This window comes from Mastigoproctus giganteus, chromosome 13, assembly GCF_048544385.1.
Source record: "Mastigoproctus giganteus isolate SK-2022 chromosome 13, ASM4854438v1, whole genome shotgun sequence".
In the NCBI taxonomy this organism is placed as follows: Eukaryota; Metazoa; Arthropoda; class Arachnida; order Uropygi; family Thelyphonidae; genus Mastigoproctus; species Mastigoproctus giganteus.
The window spans coordinates 71,238,430-71,249,185 of NC_143587.1; positions in this window are offsets into that span (position 1 = coordinate 71,238,430).

Here is a 10,756-nt window from a genome sequence, read left to right on the forward strand (position 1 = left end):
TCACATCATCGACGAGATTCAAACTCAGGTCATTTCCACCCGGTGTGGGGAAGGCGGCGATCCGAACAACTGTGCTACCCACGAGAGCAAATTAGTAAATGTATAAAGTTCCAAGTACGATGCAAAAGCTGTTTAAAATAATACATCAATCTTCTTATTGCACTTATAGAATTTTGATGCATTTAGTGTTATTGTCAAATTTATTTATATTCAAATACACTGGTGTGCAAAACTTAAGGACTAACACTATTTCTAAAGGTTACAACCACAAAATCATACGAAACAGCCTGTGGCGATTTGCATAACTGTTGCCGTTCAGTAGAAAGCTGGTGCACATGCAAAAATTTGAATCGTGATGAGAGGGCTCACATAAACAGATAAAAGCAGCAGTTCAGCAGTTATGTGCAAATTACCGAATGGTGAGTACGATTGTTACAGACGTTCAATTGGTTTCGTACAGTGCTACAGACAACGAAATGGCCAGTAGACAACATCTGGATGACTTTACCAGGGGTCGAATAATTGGGAAGCTCGAGGAAGTCGAAGTGCGAGGATTGTGGCTGAGAGTTCGGTATAGCTCATAGCATAGTCTCAAGTGCGTGGTCGGACTTCAGAACGACAGGTACAGCTGTTCGAAGGACTAGTGGTGGTCGTCCACGAAAAACAACGCCCAACGACGACCGCTATATACTCCTACAGGCGACGAGGGACCGACACCAGACAGCTCGATCCAGTTCAAACCAGCTGCACAGGAGCACAGGACGCAGGATATCCATAAAGGTGGACCGTTCGCCCGACGGCCAGTATGCTGTGTCCCTTTAACACCTGCTCATGGGGGACACCGTTTACAGTGGTGCATCGAACATAAGGATTGGACAGCAGCACAATGGAGTAAGGTACTCTTTGCTGATGAGAGTAGATTCAGTCTCAGCAGCGATTCTGAACTTCAGCTAATCTGGCAAGATGTTGGCACATGATATCACCCCGCAAACATTACTGAAAGGGATCGATATGGCAGTCGAGGTGTTCTTGTCTGGGGAGGCTTTATCTTGGATGGACGTACACAACTCCAGATACTGGAAGGCGATACTGTAACCGGTGCTCGCTACTGTACTGAGGTAATCCTTCCCCATGTGCGTCTGTTCCGAGGTGCCATTGGCCCCGAGTTCGTGTTTATGGATGATAATACCACAGCCCATCGCACTGCAGCTGTTGATATGCTTTTGGAAATGAGGCGCACTATAGCCTCAGCAGCTTATGCGCCATTAAACCTCCATAACACACACACACACACGCTTTTGGAAATGATGACATTGTTCGTAAGGATTGGCCTGCCCGTTCTCTCTATCTAAATCCCATCGAACACATATGGGACGCTATGGGGGTGACACCTAGTGGCACGTCCACACCCATCAGAAAATATTCACCAGCTGGAGATGGCGCTGACAGAGGAATGGACGATGTTACCGCAACAACTTATCAACGACATTGTTCTAAGTATGGACAGGCGGTGCAAAGCTTGCATTGACATTAGGTGTGCATATCTCCTACTGAGGACCACCTCTTCCCTTTGTTCCATCTTTGGCAGTGATGCATTTATGTACTATGATGAATGTGCGCCTGTTGTGCTGCCTTCGGCAGCGAAATGCTTCTTGGTACAAACGTGCAACCTCGAGTGCACTGCCATTGACTTTACGATACATGAAGTGCATGTCCGCATATTCTTCGTTGCTGTAACTTCCTTCCATATTGACTATCCTTTGACAAGTACCAGTACGCCTGCTACGTCTCAGAGTATTGAGAGAGGGGAAAAGGAAAGAATGAGCATAACCTAATGTAAACAAACAAGTCAGTGGTGGATCCCACCGCTGACAGTTCACCTTGTCAGTGGTGGATCCCAACTAGAAATGTGCAATATCTCGAAAACGATTCACCTAAGGACCCATGTTTACTAGGCTTTTTTTTGCATATTATAGTCTGTACAGTTCACCTTTAAATTATTGACCATCACTTTTGAAACACCCTGTATATTATTTCTATTTCTCTACATGGGTAATCAGGAATTATAGCAATACTGATATGGTACTCAGAATTAATTAAGTCAGAATCAACAGTGGAAATGTTAATTTGTTCAAAAATGGAATTGATAAATGCAGATGAGGAAACTTACCCACACATAAAACTTTAGCTACCTGATTGCCATAAAGGCTTGTCTGGTCCGTAAATACCTAGAAATGAAGGATTTCATTTGTGTCCAACTAGTGTATTCAAATATTTGCATTCTCCACCTTCGTCACCTGAATGTCATCGGAAATGCCCTGTCCGTTGGACTCTGACTGCACATTGCGTACATCTTACTTTATGGCACAGTGCATAATTAAGAGATAAAGTGACTCAGAATCTCAGCGTCTAGGATTTGCAAACATCCGATGAGTGTGATCGGTTGGATGAATTAGTAATTTCTTATACTGTAATAATATTAATTTTAAAGAAATACAGAAAGATTACAGGAAAGTATCGGTATGTGGTTCGGTTGACTCAGGAATCCTCCTTTCCTTTGGTTGTCTGTAGGAAATAAACCAATTGGAACAGTGACTAGAGTAATGAATGAAAAAAAATTATGGGAGGATGAGTATTATTGATACCACCAAACATTACGGATCTCTCTCTCTCTCTCTTCTCTAAGGAAAATGGAAAGTCTCATTAGGTTCCAATGAGAAACTAATTCTGTCTCAATTCAATATATATATATATATATATATATATATATATATATATATATATATATATATAAAAGAATAAGTATATACAAATATATACATGCAACTATTCAGTGTAGCAGCGGAACCTGGAACAAAGTTCAACTCCGCCAATTAAAATCGTATTATTTAGAGAATGCTGTAGTTTGTCCAAATGTAGATCACATGCGGTTCGTATGTGCCACCTTAACTGGGCAGCAGCAAAGCGCTACCCATCTTCAGCACGAGGAGGTAGGCCTGTATTAAATTAATTGTCCAAAAAAGGGCAGTCCCACACTCACCGAAGGCAGTGAAGTGCCAGCAGATTTCTAAATCGGTCAGTGCCAGACGATTTCTCTAGTTGCCCATACTAGAGAAAAAAAAAGAAAGAAATAAGTCGCTGAAGGCTTTGTGAATTTCATTATTACTAAGGATAATCCTGAAAGACAGGCAAGATGCAAGAAGAAAGCATCCATTCACAATGATGCGTCGTTGGAACTCTTCGTGGAAGTTGTCAGTAATTGCAATCTTCTGCTGAAAATGGTTGAAATTGGAGACAGTTTCAACCAAAACTTTTAAATTGTCGGGCGAGAACTACGGAACATTTTCCAGTAGGGAATTTCTAAAATCACAATAATAAGGACCGTGGAAGACAACGTGCGGATAGCCTTCTCGTTGCTGACAAAGGCAAGTGTCATTATTTTCTAAACCGAACTGAACGTGTTTCGATTTGATAGACCCGTGCGCAGTGATGAGAAAACATGTAGATATTAGGAGAGAACCAAGATGAAATTTGCCGATCAGAAGCAAACAGTACATTATAGATGAATTTGTATGTGATTCTGCCCTTGACTGACGCGGTCCAACGATCTTGCCAGATGTTATTAAGTTCCGACCAGATACGCCTACTTTCCTGCTTAAAATCATTTAACGAGTTTGCGGTAATACAGAAAATTCCAATGGCAATGCGTGCTTGAGATGATAACACAACGATCTGAATATAAGATGAAGATCTAACGGAAATGTCCCACCTATTACTTGTAGGGCATCCGTATAAACTGTCCTGCAGGCACGTAGCACATAAAGTAGCAATGTCCTAAATGAATTATATCACGGTCAAATAAGTTTTTCATCATCATAACTGGGAACCCAATGACCCAGTTAGTATTGTTGCTTCTTGACTTAGTGCTAAACCGAAAATCGGTAGCATTCTTGACCTCTTTGAAATTCTTGTAGGATAGATCGTCAACGATATCATCTTTAGTGAGTTCTTTAAGGACATCATATATTAATATAGTTAGATTATTCATCCTTCACTGTTCTATTGAAATACTCTGTTTAGTTAATACCGCAGAGAAAAGCAATTTATCAGTCTTTTTAGAGGTTATTTCCATCACAACACCCTTGTTTCTGATTGTACGTAGCGATTTGACTATGACAGACTTAAAGTCCTGTTTCAAGGTCTGCGCAACAACCTTTTTAACCGCAGTACTTCTTTCCATTGTAGTGCCAGTAGCTACTCAACTACTCTTAAAATAAGGTATTGACTGCGTGTTGACTACGAACAGGTTGTGGATTGGCAATTTTCTCGAAAACCTGCTTGAAATTTCAAAACTATCAGTTATCTCAGGATGCACGGATCCCCTAACGGAGGCATGAACAATTTCTGGATCTTCGTTACCCCTAATAGCATGAGAATATGAAGACCTCACAGATTTGAAGATGTGATCCGAAAGAATATTGGCGTAACGATCAGAAGCCTCGATTCTCTTGTGCAACCCACCTGATCTAACCGTAAGCTTCTGGCTTTCAATGAGAATGGACATAGTGATTGTTTCCATCTCAGACCAATTCTCTACCACAAAACTCATTGCAGCCTTCGTTACCTTGCTAGAATCCTGCGGGAGATACGTGATTAATTCTCGTTTAAAATGAGAGGAAATGTCATATATAGAAGTGAAATATGAAAGCAATTCAGCAGGGATCGTCCCTGTAAAAGAGTCCATGTGATGGGGAAATTCTCTGTAGGGATCTTCTCCAATTAAACTATTGCAGTCGTTTGATAAAGATCGACAGGAGGTTTCCTGACTTTGCATCTTGCCCCGTGGTTGCTTTCTTTTCTATCCAGTGTAGCAACCTTTTGCAGAGATGAAGAGGTTTCAAGTATAGAAGGAAGATCATCATCAGAATAACTTCGACAGAGAATCCCTAGTTTCCTTGTGTTGAAATTCATCAAATTGTTTTCAGTATTCCTTTCAACCTTGGACATGTGAAGAGCATCATCCTTTTCCTCATCGTCTCCAAGAAGCCTATTGGTCAGTCCAGTAAGTTTTCTTCTTCATGTTAAATTCTAGTACTGCGTCTTGTTCGAATGAAGGTCTCAGGAGTATTGCTTCTAGAAGCAGACTAAAAGCATTAAAAGGTCTTGTAATGCTTTTACGAAGACAACCTCAGACCAACAAATGAAACTCCCATCAACAGAATCTGGGAGTAAGGGCAAGAGATCCTTGTTAGGAGTTAGAACTTTACTGTCTCCGAATTTTTTTTTCCTTTTCTCTTTCTTCTTCTAGGTTAGGCGATCAAATTCTTCAGCGTCACGGTTTCCCTTCCCAATATCCAAAGAGCTAGAACTATTTATCGTAGCTTGCTAACATTCCATATCGAATTCAGTATTCGCTGTCACACGAAATGAGACCTCCCCCGATTATATAGGGGATTTATTACGAATTCTGTACTATCTCCCTCCTTATCATTTCCATCCACATTAATTGTTTATGCGCAATAGTGGAGAGAAATCAGCCTTAAAGCCAAGTAAAACAGTACATTTTATGGTCTGGAAAGCTGAATAGCAACAGTTAATTTAAAAGACAATATCCTGATGGGAATCCCAAATTGCCTTAAATATTATAAATCCCGTATAATATATACTGGTGTGCAAAATTTAAGGACCAGTCAGGTTTTCACCTGTAGTTTCTCATAGGAGTGGCGTGGGTATGGGAAAAGCATACCAAAGGAACCTCGTGAGATATAGAAATGATGAAGGAAACAACACCGACACAACAACAGAAACAAAGCGGTACAGATTGATTTTATTGAAAAATGGCAACATAGCACTGGCTGCCATGGTACAGATGCATCACTGCCAAAGATGGAACAAAGGTAAGAGGTGGTCTTCAGTAGGAGATACGGCCACCCCTATTCTGGATGCAGGCTTTGCATCGCCCGCATCCAGATTAGGGGTGGCCAACACTTAGAACAATGTTGTTGACTAGTTCTTGCGGCAACATCGTCCATTCCTCTGTCAACGCCATTTTCAGCTGGTGAACATTTTCTGGTGGGTGTGAACGTGCAGCTAGGCGTCTCCTCAGAGCTTCCCATATGTGTTCAATAGGATTTAGATCGGTAAAACGGGCAGGCCAATCCATACGAACAATGTTCTCACTTTCCAAAAGCATATCAACAGCTGCAGTGCGATGGGGGTGTGGCGTTATCATCCCTAAACACGAACTCGGGGCCAATGGCATCTCGGAACAGAAGCACATGGGGAAGGATTACCTCAATACAGTAGCGTGCACGGGTTACAGTACCGCCTTCCAATATCTGGAGTTGTGTACGTCCATCCAAGATAAAGCCTCCACAGACGCGAACACCTAGACCGCCGTATCGGTCCCTTTCAGTGATGTTTGCGGGGTGATACCGTGTTCCAACTTCTCGCTAGATTAGCTGACGTCCAGAATCGCTGCTGAGACAGAATCTACTCTGATCAGTAAAGAGTACCTTAAGTAAAGATTTTGTGGTTGTAACCTTTAGAAATAGTGTTGGTCCTTAACTTTTGCACACCAGTGTATTATATCTTCAAATCGTTAGAAAAAGAAGAAATATTAGCAGTTACTATTTAAAGAGGTAGTATGGCTTCCAAGCTTCATATGTAAGATAACTGAAATCCGTTCAAGAATAAATTCAGACCATTCCTACCTAAATGTAATCTATAAACACAATAAGTGTCATAAGCATCACAACCCTTATTTGGAGCACTACATCACCGTTTTGAAGAATCACACCAGTTCAAATTATGAAGAAGCAATCCTATCCAACTCACTCCCCATGCTCTACCATTGGCAGCTGCTACCAGAACGAGAAGTATAGCTGGAGTATCCAATCGTTTTGCTTTTATTTTGGGTGTAGTACAGTTCACTGCAAAGGCTAGAGGTTTAAAAGTATATGGATATTGTACACGTGTAGTGTTGTGTATCGTTGTTCATCTGGCCATTTAGCCGTTGGACCCCTGCTGGGGCCCATTAGATCCAGCTCCTTCCTCTCTGTCCCGAGAAATTTCTCGTTCATAGCATCTCAGTATGAACGGCACCAAGTATTTCGTTGGGATCGCGTCGCTAGCAACAGAGGATGAATCAGACCTTTAGAAGTTGAGTCGGCATTAATTGTCAAGCACAGACAAGTATGTACAATACGCCAGTTTGTCTGTTTTGGGATGAAATCCCAGAGTTTCCAGGAGAAAAAAAATCCTCTTCTGAATCATACTAATAGATCATAGTGTGAAAAGAAGCCCATAAAATTGAACAGAATTTGAACGAATTTTCCACACTTTATACAAAGACAGCGAATTAATTAGTTTCGGGAGGGGGTTACAGTGCATTCTGTGGAATAGGCAAACTTTGATAACTGTACTTGATCACCAGGTTATAAGTTCCTATTGTATTTGTACAAAGAGCTGATTAATTACTTTCGTACAGAAAATATATCGGCTGAAAGAATGCATTAAGAAGTTACGAGAAAGGGAAAGAAAAGACACCAAAAGTTTTCGCTATGAGCACTTTCATTCAGAGGAATAGTGTTCTATTTTTTGTTTCGTTTGTTTTTAGAGTAGACACGCACTTATTCAATGGATATTAATAAGCAGTAAAAAAGCAACATTGCAGTTAATAATGAAATTTTTAGGCACGATACCATTTGAAATTCAAAGAAATGTCGGTTAAGGGTCGCAATTTTAGAAGTGTTTGCATTCTGGAAAGGTTCTGTTTTGCGTTTGCTTTTTAGTATTCACGATCACCCTTGAATTAATAAGTAATGAAGTAACAGCATGAAGTCACTCTCCTACTTCGGATTGTCTATTTTAAAAATGCATCTGTTAGGACAAGGTTACGAAAAGTTGCATTTGAGATTATTTCCGAGTGAATCGTGAAGGTCACTCTTGAACTCAATGCCTGCAATGGAATAAATTAGTTTACTGTAACACATGCATATATAGGGACGGAAGAAGGACATCATCTATCTACAACAACCAAAATGGAGACAAGCAAGAGGATTGTCGCACTGCTCAGTTTGATCTTGGTGGCCAGCTCTTATGCTGCCGCTCAGACGAGTAGCATGACAGACTCCACAAACCCTACCATTCCACCAGACACCACAGCCTCTATGCAAGACAGTACGCTTTCGCCAGACACCACAGCCTCTATGCAAGACACTACGCTTTCACCAGACACCACCACCATTCAATCACCGATGCCCAACGTTACTGGATTTTGCGGTAAGCTTTTTCAGTTAGAAATGAATAATTGTACAATTTACTCAAAGAGTTTTTCTTCAGTTTGGGTTTAGGAATTTGTATTTATGAAGATTATTATTTTTTGTGCATATAATGGTTTTTACCTTAAAACTCATATTAGTATTTTTTTGCACGCACTTCCGATATTTATTTGGTAGAATAAGTCTGTACTGAGACTCTTCGCCGATTGAAGAACCGGATTTTAGCTTGAGGGAAATGTTGGAATGTCATAATCTTTAATCAATCTAGAGCTACTAGTTTTATGCATTGGTCAGTGAAAAATACCCAGCAGCCGTTTTATCCCTCGCATATTCAGAGTACCTAAAGACATCTTTAGATCCTATGGCTGGTTGGTCTTTCAATAGATATTTCCAAAGAATATAATTAACTTCTTCAAAGAAAGCTTATTGTATTTCATTTAGTGTTAAAAATTAAAACCCGTACGTATCATACTTTTAGTTTTGCATTATATTTTAAAGTAAGGAGTCTCCGTTCATATTTTATTTTACTCATAAGATATAACTTAAGATAATCGTGCTAAAGTACTTATTCGTGAACCTGATAGTAATTAATAATCCAACTCACATTTAATAAAACATCAACTAATTGCGAAAAATTAAACAATATAATGTACACTTAGACCTATCTGCCATTATCTGCATAATTATTCCAAATAATTATGCAGTAATTAATAATCAGTACACTGATTATTTTCCTATATGAAGCATTTAATAAACATGCAATTTCTTTTACCGAAACATGGCTTAGTTCTAGGTTACCTCTGGCACAAGTTTTAAACCTTGTTTTCAGGTTTGTTTATTAAAAGATAAATGATTGACTTATATTAAAAAAAATCCAGCCACACTGCTTTACTATCAGTACTGTATTACTGTAATATACCTTACTAGTAAACCTGCCGCGTTGAAAATCTCTCTGAATCTGTCCATCAACTTATATCGATATCTTTGAATACTTCATCTTCTCACGTATCACTTTGGTTATTAACTGACAGGTTACAAAATCTCATTACCATCTAAAAATCGTGGATAAAATTATGTGACAGTACTTGCGAATTCGTAAATGTATTCACAGATACGAATGCACTATATTTATCTGAATATATCTTGCATAACTACATGAAACGATCTTAAACTATTTTGATATACGTGGTGTGGCAATAAATATCCCGGACTGGCGCGATAAAGGAACACAAAGTGAAGTAGCTAAAAAATTGCTTTAATTTTATTCAAATTATTCACCAGCTGACTGAATGCACTTATTAAACCCTTCTAAAAACCTTTAGAAAGAGTCAGAAAGGCGTCCAAAGAGACAGTATTCAGTTCGGTAGTAACGTTTTTCTTTATGTCATCAACACATTGAAATATCTTACCTTTGAAGGCAGGAGACGATCTTCATTCCACAATTTCTCCAACCTTTGCAATCCTATCCTCATTTCAAGAGATTAACGGACGCCCACTTCTTAGCTCGTCCTGAACATCCTCATGTCCGTCTTTGAACGCTGATACCATTCCAACGCACTAGTACGACTTAATGTTTCATCACCATAAACAGTTTTTAACATTTCCTAAGTTTCTGTTGCAAATTTGATATTTGTTCATCGCTCCATTGCAAAATGTGACAGCGAACTTTAACACTACTAGCGAAACTGGATGTTACTTGCAACCTATCAGCCTTCAAGACGATCTCTGTACCAGAGAGGTAGTTGGAACTACTGCATACCACTTCCGTTTATTTTTAAACTCAGCGAGAATAACCACAACAGCACCAATCCATTAAGTTTATTAACACGCACCAAGAATCAAGAACTCAAGCTCGTATAGCTTAATTAACATTACTGTTGTTAAGTATTTTGGGTGGCTTCATTACTAAAGCTTCTGATCTAGCATTAAAGTTCTCTGAATTTTATAAAGCCCTTATAAATGTTTACATCATTTCAATGGTGGATAAAATCTTTGACAGGATTGTTACATTTTCTGTAATCAGCAATAGACATTTGATTTTTTCGGGCCTTCATTAAACAATTTTAAATTTTCTGTTTATACTCCGGCACGACAACCAAGTCAGTAGAGTTTACAATAAATCGTCAATACAAATATTTATCGTATTTAGTAGTCACGGGCTTGAACCCCGGTCCACTCAAGGAACGCGTGCTATGCACTCTCGCTCCTGTTGTTGTTGTTATTTGGTTTTTAGGAGCATTAGCAACTAAGGCCACATTGCTCCGGGGATATGCGGTGGTCATTTCCTGACCTTTCCGCATCCTCCGTATTTGGTGGTGACGGGCTCGAACCTCTCGCTCCTGACCACTGGGCTACGTCAGGCCTTCATTTAACATCACCAAATAATTAGGGATGTGTTTTTATGATGATCCACCCATTGGTACATATTTATATATGTACCAATGGCCTTGTGGCAGTCCGAAAAAATGAGGCAC